This window comes from Diabrotica undecimpunctata, chromosome 3, assembly GCF_040954645.1.
Source record: "Diabrotica undecimpunctata isolate CICGRU chromosome 3, icDiaUnde3, whole genome shotgun sequence".
NCBI classification, from domain to species: Eukaryota; Metazoa; Arthropoda; class Insecta; order Coleoptera; family Chrysomelidae; genus Diabrotica; species Diabrotica undecimpunctata.
The window spans coordinates 146,180,930-146,202,735 of NC_092805.1; the positions used below are offsets into that span (position 1 = coordinate 146,180,930).

Here is a 21,806-nt window from a genome sequence, read left to right on the forward strand (position 1 = left end):
ACAAATTTCCAACGTGGAGCGCGCGTATAGAAGTATAACTTCAAAAAAAATATAGCTTTAGAAAAGTAAATTTTGCTTATATTATGTTATGAATTCTGTAATTTTTGATTTATATAAAACAAGAATGAGTAAATATTTGTTTATTTGAAGGTTATTTGCGGTTAATTATTAGAATTTTTTTTGCAATTAGCCTTTGATAGATTAGGGAATAGATTTGGCAATCTTTAAATCAGCTGTTGCCAGATTGCAATACATGCTTGCAATTAATCTCGAGAGAGACAAATATTTACTCGTTATTGTTTCATATAAATTAAAAATTGCAGAATTCGTAAAATAGTATAATCGATATGTACTTTTTAAAAGCTTTCTCTCTTTATATTTGAAGCATACAACAGATGCATTTTAAAAAAATCCCAACACTGCCAAACCGAAATATTTTATTTCTTGGTTGACATTTGCGGCTATTATCAGCTTGTACTTTCGGTAAACTCAACCAATGCAACACATAGAAGAACAAATATCTTTTAAAATATTTATTTACCCTTTCTGTCCCGGGCCTTAATTTGCACGTTGGTCCTTCAATCTCGAAGGTTTTTTCATGCTTAGAGTCCCATTGTCTTATATACACGTCGCATATAAATAAACAAATAAATGACCAAAAAATGTTTTTAATGAGTTTTTTTTAACAAACTTAAACCTTTTCTTTTCAAAAGTACTCATCAGAGAGAAAAACGAACTTAAAAAAATGTAACTAACTTAAAAATTTTCTTTTGTGTGGTACTCCTCAAAACGTGGTACTACGCAAAGGTCGACTCCGCATCTTGCGCACATATATCACGATTCGTTTATTGTTTTTTGTCTTTTCTGTGGCTACAAACGACCCATTCTTATCAGGAACTGAACTAGGAAAATGTCGCCATTTGAGCCTTTGAGGATTATTGATTAATTACTTCCGTTTTGTTCATGTTTATGTCTAAAACAGGATGAAGAAATAAGTGCACAATAAAAAAAGCAATTATTACAAATTTACCTATCAAAAAGTGCCCCTATAATGGTAAGTTAATAATCTGCAAGAGGTAGCCTTTCTGAAGATTGGATCAAATAGAGTGCATGTGCGTTAAGAAGATACAGATAAACCATGTGAAAAAATAGCTTTTTATACCATTTTGTGGTCTTTCTTACACATTCCGTGGAGCTCAACATTATATCTGATATATATTGCACCCATATTTTTGTTGTAATCTACAACAGCTGGTTTTTGTATGGGCTCTTTCGTCTTGAAATCTACTTTGTCTAACGTTACCATGCGATCTTCATGAAAAGTAATCAGCGTCATAACATCACGCCTATCCTTTCAAGTCACGCAAAGCCGATTTTCGGCACACATCGAGATAGATTCGTCTTTAGATAATTTTTAAGTTAAATTGGTCATCTCTTTACGATTGGCACGGACTGTACCGCAGGAATTAGTCTTATATTTATGCAGATATGTACACAAAGTAGGGCTAGTGTACCAGTTGTCTGTATACAGGTTATGGCCTTTATTCAAATATGGTTCCATAAGATTTGCTACTATTTGTTTTGGCATTTTAACCCTGGATGGGTCTTTACCTGTCTGGCTATGTCCTCCCATTCAGATCTCTCTTGGGCCCTTCTCCTCCATTGTCTTATATTCTTGGTTTTCAGGTCGTCTTCCACGTCATCCAACCATTTCGTCCTGGGCCTTCCATTTTTCCGTCTTCTTACCAGCTTTCACTGTAACATCTTCTTTGTTGTTTTTGTGTCTTCTTGTCGTTGAAGATGTCCCAGCCATGAGAGTCTTTGACTTTGCACAAATCTTAAAATGCCATACCCTTCATTCAGTTCATTAACCTCGTCGTTTCTCCTGATTCTTCATGTGTTGTCTTCCTCTTACACCGGGCCATATACTTTTCTCGTTATCTTTCTCTCGAATGTCCAGAGTTGGGCTTTCTCTTTTTTCGTCATTACCCAGGTTTCACAACCATAGGTTATTACTGGTCTAATCAAAGTTCTGCAAATAGTCATTTTGGTTCTTTTGTCTAATAATTTCGATGTCATCAATCTTTTATTAGCATACTATGTACGATTTCCACTGGAAATACGTGCATTAATTTCACTACTTACGGAATTCTTCTAATTTTTGTGTCCATAAATAAAAAAAAAAACTTAAAGCATCTGACTTATCTTCTTTGGAGTCCAAGTGTGCGCCGGTCTCTCTATCATCAAAATCATGCACTACGGTAATAAACGGAGTTTTGTTCCATTTTAGACCCGAATTTTGTTTTAGGGCCAAATTATCTTGAAACACTTCAGGTGACTTATTATTTGTGTTTCTGTTTTCACCATCAACGGGATTTTATTCGTCAGATAAATCATTAGTGCTATTTTCGACCTCATCAAATATAACTTCATTTATTTCGTAATCATCATCCGAATCGGGATTAGAGACATATGGCTCTTCATCGGGGTCGAACATCGCAAAAATATCGTCATATTCCTGTTTTGATAGTCCACAAAAGTTTCCATACTCATCATACTGAACTGTGTTTATTAGTCTAATTTATTAACTTTATTTATTATAAAATATTCTAACACTTATTTTATTAAAGTCTTTATTTGTACAATATTATACTAATTCATTTCACACTATAATTATATAATTTATTTACAACATTTATTACAATTTATTTATCCCGACAATACGCGCGTAACATTTCAAAACTCGACTCGATTATATTTTCCACTCCAAAAGCTGACGGTAACTCCAAAAGCTGACGGTAAGCACTCAGTCCCATTCCAAGTAATTTTTTATTAACTATTCTTCTTGAGACTACCCTTCCTGTAGCTGCAACTAAATAATTTCTTACTTGATGTACACTGTCTAGTAAAAATGGTCGGGTTCCAACACCTGTACCGCAACAACATTTTTAATATGTTTTTGTGTACAGAGTCCAGTGTACAGTCCTTTGTGTTTTTTCATTGATTAAAGAAAGAAAAGAAAAAGTAAAAAAATAGAACCAGCATTTTTCTGCTTACCATATGATCTCTCCTAGTAAGATACGTAATATTTGACCAAAGCTCCGAAGATGGCTTTTTAAGCTAAAAGCGCTTAGCTAGTAATTAAAATCTTTTACACATTTCAAAACTACAATTCCCTTTTCCATCTTTTGATTTAAAGATCGACAGACACAATGGGAATTAGAAAAACTATTACAGAAGACACTAAAGTAAAAAACTCTTGTAGTAAGATACATAAAGCTCGTGAGCAGAAGTAGAATTCCAAAATAAATCCTGGAATAGATTATTTGAGTAAATCAAAGGAAGACCTTACTTGAGTAGTTGTCAACATTCTTAAGAAAAAGTAAGAATGTTAATAAACCCGACCGGACCACCGTTCGAGAGACACGAAAAAAAATGATTAATGATTTTCATTCAACCAATATTAGTGCTATGTACAAAATACATTTTCTATTATACAAAAAATGTTAACTTCATTTATCAATCATCAAGTTGTTATCATCAAACCAGATTTTTATAATACATACTTGGAAGTGGGTTAAAAAGTAAGTGTTTGAACTATGAAATCATTAAAAAATACACCTCGGTAATAAACTTAACCTTTGCATTGACATTGATTTCAATTTTGAAATTATAAATAATTATAAATTACACATTAATGACATGATTTTAATCATATGTATTGTTATTTGTAAAAAACAACAATATATCCGAAATTTTATTTGTACTTCACCGCTTTTAGCGAATTATTTTATATTCCATCACTTATTTTGTATTTAATTGGCAATTTGAAACGAATGGAGGTTTTTGAAATTACTTTGGTTTTTTTTTGTAGAAAAGCTCCTTTCTTCTCTTTATATTTTTCCTTGACACCTTTTTTTATAACTATGTTCATTTACAATGTACATCATTACAGAGTATTCAGTAAATGTGTTACTGGTTTTGGACATGAACGAGAGACATCCAATGATGTATCAGCTTATTATATTTTGGTTTAGTTTTTAAGTAGGTCTTGGGCTCAGGTTGTATATAGTCTCCCTGTGGCAGGTCTATTGTTGAATAATTATCTTAGTAGCTCATTTTCGTTGTGAATGGTACTTTCATTTTGTGACTCCGTGACTCGATGGATTTCTTCTCTGATGAAAGGAATCTTTAAGTCGTAGTGAAGTCTTTGATTAACTTGGTGGATTTTGTGATTTGAATTTGTGTATTTCTTTCTTGGCTTCTGTAGGAGTAATCCTTTTGATCGAGAGGGACATTCGACATTCTGCGATAATTAATTCTTCGACTTCTTCGTCAGGGTCTGCTAACTCGGTTTGAAATACGCTTGTGAGATGTTCAGCAAAGACGTCTGCTTTTTCTTTGTTGGAACGGGCCATTCGCCATTTGATTTACGGATGGGAGGGATAGTTGTGTATGGTTTCTTAAGCTACTTAGTCGCCTTCCATAACGTCTGATCATTTGCTGTAAGGTTTGTAATGTAATGTTCGTATGTTTCGTTGTTTGCGGCTTTGGTGGCTACTCCAAGTTACCTACGTAGTATATTGTATATATGTTGATCTATATTGTATCTAGATATTTGCTAGGTTCTCCTCGGACGACGTTTTTCAGCAATGAGTTGGAGAATGTGCAGAGGAACATTTTGGGTATTTGTTAGTTTGCGTTCAGTTCATGGTGTAAAGTGACATGCCGCCTTTTTCACAAGTGTGGTGAAGCATTGAGCTGCTGTATCTATGTCGTATGGAGATTTGATCCTCAAATGAAGATTAGTGTTTTAGGATTGAAAATCTGCCGATTTGGTGTTTTTTACGTGAGTCGAGGAGGGGTAGGTTGTTTATAACTGTTGCACCCTTGCTCATAATAGCTGGATTCTATTAGGCAGTTGCTTCTGGACACTTTTTTGCTTATTTAGTAGTTCAGTAGATCTGGAAGTTTTCTGGGGTCACTCGTCCAGTACGTAGGGATTCCGTTGGTGTGACGTTTACGCTTTTAAAAGATAACGACCTTTTGTTGTTCTGAGTCTTAAGCCCAATGTGTGTGTTTCGCATTCTACTCTTCTCCGGCTACGAATTTTCTGCCAAGTAATTGTAAGAAGGCTTTGTATTCATCCCTGGAGATTGCATGACGAGGTGGGCTGCAGATTGCAGATATGTTAAAGTGTCATGTCGTTGCATTCACTGAACGATTGCTGGTTGAATGTTTTCGGCTGTATATTTCGGAAATTCATGATATGATATGCAGCTGCGGATGATTACCGCCTAGCGACCATGAGCTGTACCATCGGGGTGAGCTGTGCTGTATGTGGTCTTTAAGAATATGAAGCACAAATCGCGAATTTTTTGGTTCATCAAAGTTATTAAACAAAAAGCACATACCACACCTACGAGAAAAGAAGAAACTATCCTATCCAGTTATTAAAACCTGTGAAGAATAAAATATTCCCATCTTTCCAAAATTCTAACAAAGGTACATAAAAAAATGAACTCATAGATTTGATCAAACAGCGCATAGATAAATAATATCTTTTACTTTTCACTTTTTAATAGTTTTAATCCTATTTAGGAATTATAGCAATGTATGCTTCAGCTATGATCGAAAAAGAAGGATTCCAATACTATAGTTAAGCTGTCATTTAAAGGAACCCGACATAATTTTTCTTTGTCGTGGTTTGTCCGGGTATGACTCTTGATTACTTTCGAAGGAAAAGCCCTGAAGTTTTGAAACATAATATATAGGTTTGTCTGGTTCCAAAGAGATTTATTGAATTTATGGTCAGTATGCCACCAAAATTACAGATAACTCAAAATATTAAGTTTCAAGAATTCTGTAATGACCTTCCTTATTCGGTTTTATTGGTTTATTATTTTATTTGATTTACCGAAAATGATCAGTCTGAGTTTACTTGATAAGTAATACAGCAACAAAAGTAAATAAAAATAGCAGGAATGATTTTCCTACATAGAAGCTAAAAAAGCTCTGTATAAAGAAAATAAAGTGTCCATTAAAATGGGAACAAGAATCATAGGAGACTTCACCACAACAAAAGGGCTCCTGCAGGGTTGTTCCACATCTCCAACCCTATTCAAAATATACTTAGAGAAAGCCTTGACTACATGGAAAAGAAAATGCGAAGGCATGGGAGTACCGGTACGGAACGAATACCTATATACGTTAAGTTTTGCAGACGATCAAGTAGTGATTGCACAAGACCAAGACGACCTCAGCTACATGATGAAGAAACTACAAGAAGAATATACCAAGGCTGGCCTAGATATTAACCTCGCGAAAACAGAGTACCTATCTACAAGTGAAGAAGACATAGAAGATCTACATAGCGAAGTATTATGACATATGGGGCCGAAAATTGGATCATAAACAAGAAAAACAGCAGTAAGATAATAGCAACAGAGATGGAATGCCTGCGAAGATGCTGCAGAGTAACAAGAATGGATAGGAGAAGTAATGACGAAATAAAGCAAAGAACATCAATAGAAACAGACATACTAACATATATAGAACAAAAAAGACTAAAGTGGTATGGACATGTAAGAAGAGCTAGCGACAGCAGATGGATAAAGAGAATAACCGAATGGAGCCCCATAGGAAGGAGGAAAAGAGGACGACCCCGAAAATCCTGGAGGAACGAAGTAGACGACGCCATGAGTAAGAGAGGACTAAACGATGGAGAATGGAACAACAGAGAGAGATGGAAACGGTTGAGCGAGGGAAGGCAGTGAATACTGTAGAATCCCTAAATATATATATGAGTTTCCTACAAAGATATACCTACCCAATTAAAAGTTTGACAGTCAGAAATAGGCGCAATATCAATGCGCAGCAACACCTGTTACCCCCTTCAATATTGTAGTGAAAATGTTTACTTTAACCATTAAAAAAATACACGTGTATTATGTAAAAAATAAAATAATTTAAGTTTATAAAGTAATTAAAAGCGCAATAAACACTTAAATCAGTCAATTAAGGAAATAACAAATTTAAATTAAATTAGAGACATATAATTACACAAATTAAAAACACCTGTTGAAAAAAAATTAACATGTACTTCTTATCAAGAATATATTCGAATTAACTGATTTATCACTATTTTTGAGTGGTTTGACTGATCTTAAATTTATGTATAGAATTTTAAACCAAACAATGTCGTATCATTTCTGCAAGATTCTTGTTTCTCTTAAATAACATTTAATTCTGGAGTCTTCTTCTTCTTTTTTTTATGTAAATATGACTCTGTCTGTTTTTCAATGTGCCTCCAGTAAGCTGTCGTTCCATCGTTTTTGTGGTCTTCCTACTGATCGTCTTCTTATTGGAGAACTGTCTCTTGCCGTCTTTACTACTATATTTGTTGTCATTCGGCCTATATGATAGTTCCATTCTACTCTTCCATTTCTTACCCAGTCGTATATCTGTTCTGCCTCAAACTGTTTTACCATCAATTTTTTTAAGTGTTTTCATCTCTGCTGTTTCTTACATCCTTTTTGTCCTCTCTGTTCCAGGTCGTGTTTCTGCCGCGTATATTATTATTGGTCTGATCACTGGTTTGTAAATTCTGCCTTTCATTTCTTTCTCTAGTTACTTGATCTTTCACTTCTGTTTCGAGCTTTCTTTAGCTAGATAATGTGATGCCTAGATATTTAAACGTTATCACTTGTTCTATTATTGGACCTTCCTAATTTACATCTTAGTAAATTTGCTGTTCTGCCCTACTAAGAAAGAACCCCGTATCTCCAAAATTTGAAAAATTGTGATATTTGCACCATATGAATAATTATGATTTATGTAACATATTCACATAGAGAAAAACCCGTATTTTACATTTCTAAATATTTTATGAAAGAAAATAGTTTCCCCGTAAACGCCAAAAATGACTATTATGCTTAGTATAAACCTGACATTTAACGCTTCGTAGTCAAAATCTGGTATATGCTTAGCAGATACGGGTTTTTAACGTAGGATAAAACGATATGCGAGGTTTTTTCTAAGAAATAGAGCAACACCGCTAATGGTTTCCACCACCAAGTGGAACTATCGTTAAAGAAAAAGAAGAAAGTTTATTTATATAATACTATAAGAAAGTTGATTTCGTCGAGGCCGTTAAAACGTATAAGTAATTTGAATCGTGTGGTGGCGAAAGAAATAGGGGTTTCCGATTTTCTTATCTGGAAAGACTTATCATCACAGTCAAAATTAAAGAAAACAGAGTCACGTATTTACCTTATCACAAATTGTTAAAGTAATTGTGAAAAGAGAGAGTAAGATTTTACACGTTTAGATTGACGATAGCGAGGAGTTGATAGAGATGGACTTTTTGCAGGCCAGAGTGTTAAAATCTGGGATAAAGGACCCCACACCTGTGACGAAACCTTCTGAGATTGCTAAGAAGAGAAAAGAACAAATACTAAAAAAAATTAGGTCAAATTATACCGGCGAACCGCCATCAATTTTGAGAAGAATTGCCAACTTCCGATTAATAATAATTTTCATTTTGTATTTTTAAATAAACGTTTTTCGTAAATACTGATGTTTTATTCTACAAATGTTCATAAAAAATATTATTAAAATATTTAAATGTTTTGCCTTTCAAAGCAGTTATATAAATTTTGTAATAATTACATAGTTAAAACCAAGCTTAAGACAAATTTGGATAATACGTGGTTTTAGCTAAGTAAAATTGAGATAATTCTTTGCTTTGTTAGCCCGTATGTCTCATAACTCATGTCCATATGGTAATTTTACAATTTTTTTTTTGAAAAAAGTTAACTACGATGCTACACACTCTACCCTAAATGATTTTGTGTTATTATTGTGCCAAAAGCACAAGGGATTAAACAAAAATCTTTAATCGCGTTTTTCTCAAAACTCGGTATAGTGGAGATACGGGGTTCTTTCTTAATAGGGCAGTGTTATAATCATGCATTTTGTCCTTTTTAGGAAAATTAACATGTTAAATTTTCTGGCGGTTATATTGAATTGGTGCAGCATACGTTGTAAATCATCTTCACTTTGAGAGAGTAATATTGCGTCGTCTGCATAGCAGATTATTTTAAATTGTTTTTCTCCCATTTAGTATCCTTTTTTAATTCTTACTTTTTTTATTGTTTCATCCATAATCAGGTTGAACAATAGAGGACTCAGGGAATCTCCCTGTCTTATTCCATTGCCAGCTTAAATAGGGTTAGTTAATTCTTCTTCTACTTTTACTTTTATTGTGTTGTTTTTGTAGATATTTTCGATCGTTTTAATTATTTCTAAAGGTAACTCTCTTGCGTACGATAAGTGAATAACGTCCTTTAATTTGACCAGGTCGAATGCCTTTTTAAGGTCCACGAAACATAGATATGCCGGTTTGTTGTATTTTAATAATTTCTCTTGCACTTGTCTCATTAGAAATATATCGTCGGTGCATGATCTTCCCGACCTAAAACCTTGTTCTTCTATTTGTGTTATAATTTCATTCAGTTTATTTGTTATCACTTTGGTTGTTAATTTTAGTGTTGTGTTTAATAAATTAATTCCTCTGTAATTTTCCGGGTCCGATTGGTCTCCCTTTTTGAAGAGAGGTATTAGGATGCTTGATCTCCATTCTTGAGGAATTCGATTTTGTTCTATTATTTTTTGGATTAGTTTTAATGGTTGTTTGGTTAGATGTGGTCCTCCGTACTTTAGAAGTTCGTTCTCAATTCGCTATTAACAGATGTTCGAAGTTCACTAATAACAGATGTAGCATACTGATTTTGACATTGGTTAGTTAGTATCTTGCATATAAGTTCTTAAAATAGTTCGTATTCCTTGGTGTGATTGCCAAATTTATGTTGTATCTTTTTTTTACCAACTAAATTTCTCCGTACCGAGTTAAAAAAACTGGAGGAATTGGAAGATTTATATTCCTTGTATGGAACACACAGATTTATTCTCTCCTACTTGGCAACAAATGCATTTAAATCATTAGTATCTGTTATTTCAGTTAACTGAAGCAAAATAATAATTCAAGTTGCAATAATCAGAATAAAATATAGGAAACATGATGGAAAAATTAATTGGATTCATTGGATCAGTATCCAAAGAGGATCATTGGATTTAACAAACAAAAATTTGGATACCTAACACATTTGTGACATGTTAAACTGATGTTACTGATTACTCGATAAGACACCTTTATAGTGTCATCCTCGTTAGACCATACAGCATCTAGTAGATTAAAATCGCCTACTAGGTACTTCTTCAAACCTCTTCAAAAGATGCACAAAAATATTCATATAAGCCCGCTAAAGAGTCAGGTGAAATATATACTCCTGCTACTATAAATTGTTCTGAACCTATGGCTATAATACCAATAGATTTCTATTTAATTTTGCAATAATGAGGTTGCAAGGGACCTATCTGGTGTTTGTAAGTGACCAATCCATTAGAAGTCAAACATCATCATAGACTGCATGAAATAGGGTTAAATGCTCGAAGACCTGTGAGAGTGCCTTTGTTCTCGACTTCAGTGTGAACAAGAACACGCAAATTGGGTTAGATGTGAGTGGGCCTCTACGTTTTTCACAGATGCGTCCCGATTTGGATTTGTACCAGATACAAGATGGAAAAGAATTTTGAGAGGATCTGGCAATGCTGAACGATTGGTCACCATGCGGGAGGTTCATAGACAGCAAGGCAGCAGTATAGTGGTATGCGGTGGCATCAATTTTTGGTGGAAGAGCCAATCTCGTTTGTCTGGAACGCTTTCTAAAGGCAACAGACTGCCGCGATATTATTCTCGAACCCATTGTTGTACTCTTTGCACGACAAGCTGGTCCCCAAGTTCAACTAATGCACGACAATGCGCGTTCGCATACTGCCAGGGTCCTGCAAGCATTCCTCAAAGATAATGAAATTGAGGTTTTACCATGGCCTGCACAATCGCCAGATTTAAATCCAATATAGCATGTATGGGACTTATTGGTTAGACGCATTTTACAACAAAATATTGCGTTCAATACAAGACAACAACAGTTAGACAGCCTCTCAATGAAGTGGAACAGAATACCGCAGCAAGACATTGACCATCTGATCATGTGTGGTATATAATTGTGGAGGTCATATGCTATAGTAACTTAACCTTAAAACTACTTTGTTGGGAGTTGAGGGGCAACAAATTAGTTTTTTATTTTTTTTTTGTTACCGTTGTTTGACTTATGGAGTTCTCTTTCAATTATCTTAAAAGCTATTGCAATATCTAAGAAAAAATGTTTATTTTATATTCGGAACACTTATTTATACATTTTTAATAAAAATATTTGAAATAAATTATTTAAAATCCTTCTGAAAGTTTATTTTTGTCCCCTAGATTATTTGATGTGTGTATGGTAATGTACGCATATTTAGAACGGCACCGGGATAATTTATTCATGTTATTGCGCTACAAACTGATTATGTTTAGCAACCCCTGTTTTTATGGAATAAAATCAAAGCGGATACAGTGCGTAATAAGACCTTTGTTTGAATTTTTAATTTTGTAATTATAATTTCCAAAAAAAAGCTAAATTAACATACAATAGGGAGATAAACCGCTGCTTACTTAACTCGAAATGTTTTTTTGACTTTTTGTAAATATATCAAGTGTCCGGAAATTATCATTTATTCTATAGATTTTAAATTGTTGTTTAACGTTATTTAAAACATATCTCACTCATTACTATACCGTATTCCTGGTCCAATTTAACATATTACATAAATAAACCGAAGATACATTAAATAGATAATATATGTTAGACAATCGACTTGATTGTATATATTGTTAAGAAAAATGAATGTCATTTATGTAATGGCACGGGAGAAATTTAACCACGCATCAATTTAATCCAAAGTTGCAGGCAGAAGTTTCCTCATGTTGAAATGTTTTACAGACCTGTTAGTTTTTGCTACGATCTGAATGCTTGTGTGGCTTTATTAATTCAGGAATGCACTTAGATATTTTAGGCACTACAACTATTTTTCGATTTCCTACTAGTCCATTGAAATGTTAGATTTTTTATGCCTTAGCATGTATTTCTTAGAGGATGTAATTTTTTTTGGTGTGTTGGGAGGGTAAGTATAAGCCTCCCCATCATGGCACCCTACAAAAAATTATATCAAATATTATTTGTAGCAAGTTAAATTGTCTACAACTTTATTCCTATTACTTTTAATCGTAAAATTAAAAAAGTTATAAATAAAAATAATTAGAAATTTTGGAATAAATTTTTTTCGCGCCTTATAACTTTTTTTCTGCTAATTTTACAATAAAATGACATTAAAGCAATATCATAGATCGTTGTTCTTAAAATAATTTTCACTAAAAATGTGTTTAATTGTATTTATTGATTCAGTTATAAACAACAATAACTAAAAATTTTGGAACACATTTTCTTTTGTGCCTTATAACATTTTTACCAAATTAGACGAAACGAAAAACGCACTATTAGACTTAATTTTCTATTATACAGGGTGAGTCATAACTATTAGGACATAGACTAAGGACAGGTTATTTGGACCAAAATATGGCTATTGGGCCAAATATGCCTTAATAAAATGTTGCTGAGAAAAAAGATACAGGGTGTTAAAGTTAATTTTTGTTTTTCGTTTTTTGCTAATAGTTTCCCTGTATATTTATAAATTGCTATCAAAATTGGTACAGAGGCATAATCTTAGACAAGAAATAGTATTTTATTTACAATTCCACTATCAAATACCAAACTAATAAACAAAGTTGCAACTAACATAAGGTTTCCGTTTTGACGATAAATCAAAACTACACACACTTTAACTTAAAAGAACTCACAAAAACTCAAACCAAATGTTCTACATGGTCTCCTCCGATTTCTATGCCTTTTCTAATTCTTTTTATAAAGGATTTTCGGACGTTAAAAAAAATATTATTCTGTTCCCTTATAAGATTAGCTGCATTTTAAATGTATCTCCAAAGTTAGTCTCGTGTATTAATTTCATTGGCATAAACTAAGGACTTCATATGTCCTCAAAAATAAAAATCTAGCCGGTTGTACTCAGGACTTCTTGGTGGCCATTGAAAATCACTGCCTCTGCCAATCCATCGTTGAGGAAATACGTCATTAAGATGATTTCTAACAGCTAATGAAAAATGAGGTGGTGCCCATCCTGCATAAACCACATTTTTCTTCTTACATCCAGTGACAGATCATCTAAAATATTACTAAGAGTATTTTCCAAAAAGAATAAATAAGAATCTCCATTTAAATTTGGAGGAAGAACATAAGGCCCTAGTAGTTGGTCGCCTATAATGCCACACCAAATATTCAATTTAAACTCATGCTGAAAATGTCTAGCTTTAATAGCATGCGGGTTTTCTTCTTCCCAATAATGACTATTTCGCCAATTAAAAACTCCTCGTCTGGTAAAATTTGCTTCGTCGGTGAACATAATATTCTTAATAAAGTGTCTGTCATTGCGATGTTTATTCAGAATACGTTGGCAAAACTGTAACCGTCGTGGAAGATCTGTTGGAAGTAAATTTTGAACAGGAGTGAAGTGATAAGGATGGAGGTTCTCTTTTTTTAGAATTCTAACAATAGACGACTGACTTACTCTTGTTGCTGCTGATAGATGTCGTGAACTTATTTCAGGATTTTCATCTACTCGAACCAAAAGTTCATGTTCTTGATTAGGTGTGATTTGTTTAGGTCGACCACCCCGATTTTTAGTGTGAAATGACCCAGTTTCACCTAAACTACGATATAATCTTGCAAAAGTTTTGTGATTTGGTTGCCTTCTCTTTGCGTATAACATTCCATACCTTCTGGCTGCCGAGCGACCGCAAAAATTTTCTTGTGCGTATACGCAAATCATCTCGCATTTCTTCATTAGTAAAATGATTGTGACGAGGCATTTCAATGAAAAAAAATAATGATTACTTTTAAAAAATGCAACATTACACTACACTGTCACATCAAAAATAATTTACTCTGAACAAATGACATTTACCAACAACAATCATCTGACAGTCCAAAGCATACTTTTCATAAACGAAATAATATTTGAAATCCTTTTTTAAGACTCTAAGCAGTTCGACTGCGTTTTTATCGAAAACGGTTGAAATTATCATGTTTAAACAAGAGTATCAATTTTAAGTAAAAATGATGTTTACGTCATATTTTCTAATAAAAATTACTAAAAAGTTTCATCAGAAAAAGTTTAGACTCAATTTGATCTTTAGGAATGATCCACGTGGCGCCCTCTATGACAAAACGTAAAATTGTAAATAAAATACTATTTCTTGTCTAAGATTATGCCTCTGTGCCAATTTTGATAGCAATTTATAAATATACAGGGAAACTATTAGCAAAAAACGAAAAACAAAAATTAACTTTAACACAATGTATCTTTTTTCTCAGCAACATTTTATTTAGGCATATTTGGCCCAATAGCCATATTTTGGTCCAAATAACCTGTCCTTAGTCTTTGTCCCAATAGTTATGACTCACCCTGTATATTTTTTTATTCATATCATTTTAAATCAATTTATTATTTATTTAACATTACTATGTTATTATTAATTCATTATCTACCCATTCCGCCACCACAAAACTTACCTCACCTCGTGCACTTACGTCACATGAAAAAGTAGCAATGGATAGAGATAAAGTTTAATAAGAGCACCGTACCAATATAATTTTTTTTGTAATAACAAGAACAAAACAAACTAAATAACTCTTTTTAAAACTGCTCTATCAGAAGTGGGTTTTAGTGTCGATCAAGCTGAATCTGACGCAGATACAGTCATCATCCGTTCTGAGCTTGCTACATTCCAAGCCTATGAGTCTGTGACTGTCGTAGCAGAGGAAATCGACATTCATGTCTTGCTCACGGCATTACGAAAGGAGATGTCCAATGTTGTGTGTCCAAAATGTACATTTTTTTAAACGTTTAATATATATCCTGTCCTTTAAATTTTATATATGGCGATGTCATTGCAGAGAATTTGCTGTTTCTCCATGCATTTCAGTATACCAGACAACATTCGTAGCTTACAAGATCGGCAAACTTAAATTTATCAAAATGTTATAAAAACATCCTGAGTTAGCTAGCGGAACAACATTGTCTCAGTGAGAAACCCGTGCCATCTTTGCCCACTGTCGCTGGCGAACTTTTTTTCATCTCTTTATATGATGGAAATAAAGATGATTCTCTAAGAGCATGAGATACAAACGATTCTCCAAGACAGTGACCAAAAATACATTTCACTTATCACCGCTTCCACCAATACAAGATGCAGCTCGTTTCCAGAATCTTAGAGTTTATCACCAGGAAACACTGCGATCTTGAAGATTAGGGTTGGATATTAGGTATGAAAAAATTTGGATACCGATCAAAACTTTCAAAACTCCGGCACACCACGAACTTGTGAAATAAATTTTCTGCAGATGCAAGGGAAACTGTGAGAATATGTGGGGTTGACGACTACCACACAGTTGCATGTATTGCAGTTATATGGTTGTTACAATTTGTTTAAAAAAATTGTTTATAAAAATTTTTCGCCTGGGCGACCACTTAAACCTTATTTGGGGGTATCTTATAAAAGTGATTATGCAAAAAATATTTTTCCATATTTTTCCAAGCGAACCCGAGCTTTTCGCCTTGTAACATATTTTTGTGTTATTCAACACGATTAACCTTAATTGGATAAAAAAATAAACAGTACAGTTTTTATACCTAATTAAAATTTACTTTTTAGACTTATTTTTAAAACCTAATTAACTGCAAAGTAATGAATAAAGTAAATAGACATTAAATTATATATCTACAATAACACATTTAACGATATTCATGGACAATTTCCGTCTCACTTACTTGCTCCTGTACCTGCAATTAGACAATAATAAGCTTCCAATAAGGAGTTCATAAATAAACATTTTCTTAGACGCATTATTTTTCCATTAAATACCATAACAGTACAAGGGAACTGAAGAAGTCAAATAAGGAACGACGCTCGAGGTATCAGCGAATAAACTAGAGAATTGCTTAATCGCTATTTTGTGCTTTACATTCGCGTGTTTGTTATTATTCTTCAGGTAAATCGGCACTGCAATATTAGGATTTGTGTGTGGCATTACCCGTTGACAATTTATTCACTCAACAAAAAATTGTTTAACAAATATTTGTACCAAATACTAAAAATATTGCTGATTTCAAATTCAGTAGCGAGCACTTCCACGAAATATTGTAGTGGCGTTGCAATATTAAACAAGTTGAGAAGAATATTTCATATTTATTCTTCTTCCTCTTTATAAGGAATTCTGCTTGTTCATTGGTGGCTTGAAGGCGGATTGATCTATGGAAGGTTGTCACTCCATGTTTTGCGCGGTCGTCCGATACTCCTACCGATTTATCTCTTGCTATTTTGATCACACGGGGCTTCCTCATTCTGCTTATGTGGTTAATCCATTGTTTTTTTTTTGTTGCGTGTCCATTTGTCTATACACTGTACGTTACATTTTCTTCTAATGTCTTCACCCCTCTTTTAATTCCTCAGTGTATTTCCTCTCTCTGTCGTTTTAAGTAGTCTTTGTCTTGTGGCTGTATCGGGTTTTGTTTATGATGCATTTGTCATTATTGGTCCTACACTTGCTTTATAAATTCTTCATCTTTATAAATTCTCCAGACTTCATCTGATTTTTAATATATAATAATATATAAGTTCTAATTATCCGAACAAATGGATTGGAAGGAGAGGTCCTATTGAGTGGCCAAAGTGGCCAAGTGGCCGAGGTCACCAGACTTACCGCTACCTGACTTTTTTTTATAGGGTTACCTCAAGTCAATTGTTTATAAAACTCAACCTGCCTCACTTGGGGAATTGCGAGAAAGAATTACGCAAGCATGTCGCGCTATTACTAGAACAACATTTGCCAAAGTTCGTGCAGAATTTGAAAATAGTCTGTATTATTGTTTACAAAACAACGGAACATTTACTTGATTGACATTTTTAACAAATTTGTAGTTCAACAAAAACCTCATTAAATTTTCTATTTAAGCCAAAGTTTCACCATTATTTCTTCACCCTGTATAATTATTATTTATACCATTGGATAGCATTTTTTATAGTATTTTCAATGAAGTATCACAAGTAGGGGTTTGCAATTTGAACTTTTTTGGTTGTGCTGGGAGGGGCCTAGAGGATTGATGGGGGTCATGTCATTTTAGTTCAAGCATTTTTCGATGTCAGCTTTTGTTCGTGAGATATAGCCCATTGTAAGTTTTAAAATTGACACACTGTATATTAGAGCGCAATGTGGAAATAGACGGCGGCGCGTGTAATGTAAGTTCAGTTTGATATATACATAATATGTCCACACCAGAGGGGATAATTTATTATAAATTTACCATGAATCATAATTGGGACTGAGCTTCCACAACGGACAAAAAAGAAGTTAGACACTGAACGCCCAAAATTGTTCAGAGGACCTTGCCCTATATATATATATATATATATATATATATATATATATATATATATATATATATATATATATATATATATATTGCGTATATTGCATATATATATATATATATATATATATATATATATATATATATATATATTCAGGAATTCTACAGTATTCACTGCCTTCCCTCGCTCAACCATTTCCATCTCTCTCTATTGTCCCATTCCCCATCGTTTAGGCCTCTCTTGCTCATGGCGTCGTCTACTTCGTTCCTCCAGGATTTTCGGGGCCGTTCTCTTTTCCTCCTTCCTATGGGGCTCCATTCGGTGGTTCTCTTTATCCATCTACTGTCGCTAGTTATTCTTACATGTCCATACCACTTTAGTCTTTTTTGTTCTATATATGTTAGTATGTCTGTTTCTATGGATGTTATTTGCTTTATTTTGTCATTACTTCTCCTATTCAATCTTGTTACTCTACAGCATCTTCGCAGGCATTCCATCTCTGTTGCTACTATCTTACTGCTGTTTTTCTTGTTTATGATCCAATTTTCAGCTCCATATGTCATAATACTTCGCACTAATGTTTTATAAATCTGTGTTTTTGTATTCATATTTAGGTGTCTATCCCACCATACTAAGTTAAGTTGTCGGATTGCTGTTCTTGTTTGTCCTAATCTTTGTGTAATTTCTTCCTCTGTTATTGCCTTTTTCGTGATTATAAACCCCAAGTATTTGAATTTATCCTTTCCTTTGATTGTTACGTTGTCATCAATCTGTTGATCTTCTATGTCTTCTTCACTATTTTTAAATACAATGATTAATTCACCAAATTATTCTATTGTATTATGCCTTATCCTAATTATTTTTTTTTTTTTTGTTTCTTCTTGCAAAATTTGGCGTATGTCAAAAAAAACAGCCATCATTAGAGTGTAAAAGGCCGTATGTCAACATAAATGGCGTAATAAGTTAAATTACTTAAAAAATGATTTGATGCATGTAAGCAGGTCGTGATTTCATTTAAGTAAATAAAATTAAACGAATTGGTGAGGAATTGTAAAGATGGGAAAGTTTTTTGTCCTTCTGAAAAGTTACATGAAAATGACATACGACCACGCATGTACCACGACAATATTCTGTTCCAAGGAAATATATTTACTGGTCGTTCACATTTAAAATCATTATGATTCCAGACGGAAAAATTAAATTATTTTACCTTACAAAAATATTAGGTTAATAAAAAATTTAAATTTGAATATAACTCTGCCAAAGTATCGCTCAATTTTTACGCATTTTTATGATTTGGGAACAAATGCTAATGTCGATACTAATATGAAATTTCAAATAGGCCCATTTTATATTTAAAAGTAATTTATTTGTACATAATTATCAATATTTAATACAATATATACAACAAGTACGTCTTAATTTGCAGATATCTAGCAAGGTTGTTTTTCTATTCAAGATTTAATAAATAATGACGTTCATAGTCCTTTTTTTAAATATTGTTTATTAGTTCATTGTAATTTTAAAATTTAATATATTATTTTGATTTATTCTTGAAGAATTACTTAGTAGTATATCCTATATATAGAACTATTGTTTTATTATCAGCTTTGGAAAATATGTATATTAGCCATCGTGTAAATTATTTAAGTTCTAAATTGTGACCCCGAGTTTTTGTTGCAGAGTCGCTTTGTACCCATATCTTTATTCCCCGTTCGATGGGTTTTATGGGTAGGAACTGTTTTAATGAAGACCATCCTTTAAATTTCGCCATTGACTCATCAATGCTTTAAAAAGCCTCCTCTCTTCAATATTTTGAAAATGTTAATTTTAGACAATTAGCGACATCCTAGATGTAATATGATTTTCTCGCATTGTCACGCTTTACAATATCAGCGAAACACATTTTGGCAAGGATCAGTTTACAGCAGTCTAGAGAAATCGCATTTTTTTCCTAAAGAATCATTTTGTCACCAATAATCATTGAAAGATGGAACTCGATTGTATGCCATGATTCGTGTAACACCCAATACAATCATAATTTTATATTCACCGCTAGAAATTATTTTTTTCTTTGTGTTATTTCCAAATGTCTCTAAACGTAAGTTCGTACGAATGAGGCTTCTGGGAAAGACTTTTAGAAATATTTTTATTTCGGTCATGGTATGAGGAAGAAAGGTCACATGTTGAAACTGTTTCTTAGAGTCATCCATGGAAGAATTTATAAGAAGTGCGAGGAACAAATATCGGACAGACAGTTCGGCTTCATTAACGCAGTGGGTACCAGATAGGCACTTTTCGGAGTACAGGTACTGATTCAAAGATGCAGGGACGTTAACTGTGACGTATACGCGTGCTTGATCGACTATGAAAAGACATTTGACAGAGTTCAACATCAAAAGATGACAAACATTTTAAAAGAAGCAGACCTGGATGACAAAGACCTCAGAATAATTTCAGAACTATACTGGAATCAGACCGCATACATGAAAATTAACGGAGAAGAAAGAGATCACATAAAAATACTACGCGGAGTTAGACAGGGATGTATCCTATCGCCGTTGATATTTAATATGTACTCAGAGAAAATTTTTAACGAGGCTCTTTACGGAATAGACGAAGGCATCCTTCTAAATGGTGAAAGAGTAAACAATGTTAGATATGCCGACGGCACCATGGTGATAGCAGATAGTTTAGAGGGACTTCAGAGGCTAATGGACAGAATAAACGAGTACAGTCAACAGTACGGACTAAACATTAATACCCACAAAACGAAACAAATGATTATCAGCAAGGAGAATATAAATGGGGCTCATCTTTACATTAATGGGACGCAGATAGAGCGAGTAAAACAGTATTACTACCTGGGAACTATTATAAACGAACAGTGGAGCAATGTACAGGAAATAAAGTACCGCATAGGAAAGGCAAGAACGGTTTTTAACAAAATAAGCGCCATCTTCAAAAGTCACAACATATCCCTAGATACAAAAATGAGACATTTGAGATGCTATGTTTTCTCTGTGTTGTTGTACGGGGCGGAGGCATGGACGCTTACAGACACCACTATTAAAAAACTTGAAGCATTTGAGATGTGGCTTTATAGAAAAATGCTGAGAATATCATGCACAGCAAGGATCACGAACAAGGAAGTTCTAGAAAAAATGAAGAAGGAACCAGAGATTGTGTTTACGATCAAACGCATAAAATTGCAATATCTGGGACACGTTATGAGAAATCAGCACCGTTACTCCCTGCTGCAGTCTATATTGCAAGGTAAAGTCAAAGGTAAGCGAGGACCCGGTAGAAGGAGAATATCATGGCTGCGGAATTTAAGAACATGGTTTAAGAAAACCTCAACGGAGCTGTTTCGAGCCGCAGCGAGCAAGGTCATGATTGCCAATATGATTTCCAACATCCGAAACGGATAGGAACCAGAAGAAGAAGAAGAAGATGAGGAAGAGTACAATCGACTTTTGTGGTATATTTTTGACTCTTTCACTTCAAGCCAGTGCTCGATAACCGCAACTATCGGGGGAAATGATAATTCCTCTGGAAACAAAAATATTTCATCTGTTTTATATCTTATAGAACGAATATTAATCAGAGCCATGCTAAAGTTGTCATCACTCAAATAATTTGAGGTTTCTAGTCCCACATAACACGTTATATTATTTAAAAATTTCGTTTTATAGAAGCAACGGAATAGTATTTTCGGTCGGTGACTTTCCCTTGATTTTTGTAGGTGAATAATTATTTTCGAAGTGACAAACTACCTAAAAGCAGCAAGATCAGCTTCCACCTCAGTTGGACCAATTCCATAGGCATCGTTAAACAGTCATTACCTTGGTACTACCCTATATATTCTGTGTATATTTTGGTGACATTCGGATAAAAAAAAAACAATAAATATTTACATACTAAAAACAACATTCCGTACATAATATTCTGCAGGAGCGGTTTCCATATTTGGGAGTAGTGAAAAAACTCATTTATCGCTATAAGTACTTTGTTTCCTTGGCAAACTAATTTTAGTACAATTTTTTTGTCCAAATCTAGTAATTATTAATAAATACTTTAAAATGGTAACTACTTAACACGTAAAGTACCAACGGGGACAAACGTTGTCCCCCATTTGCATATATTGTTTTCCATGCATGTGGCCGTGGGGGACACATGATGTCCGACAGGTCAATTCACACTTCTAGCCGCGTCTTACTGCGTTTGTTAGACAGATCCGTTTAAGATATATGTTAGCGGTGAGAGCATGTATTGGACAATATGGACCATGAATTGGTTTGGG

At 33.7% G+C, this 21,806-nt stretch overlaps 1 protein-coding gene across 1 annotated transcript in view; it reads left to right on the plus strand.

Moving 5' to 3' along the window:
• Nucleotides 1-21,806, plus strand: part of Pof (RNA binding domain-containing protein painting of fourth) — an 86,346-nt gene that overhangs the window by 52,703 nt on the left and 11,837 nt on the right. The gene's annotated exons all lie outside the window — the stretch shown is intronic.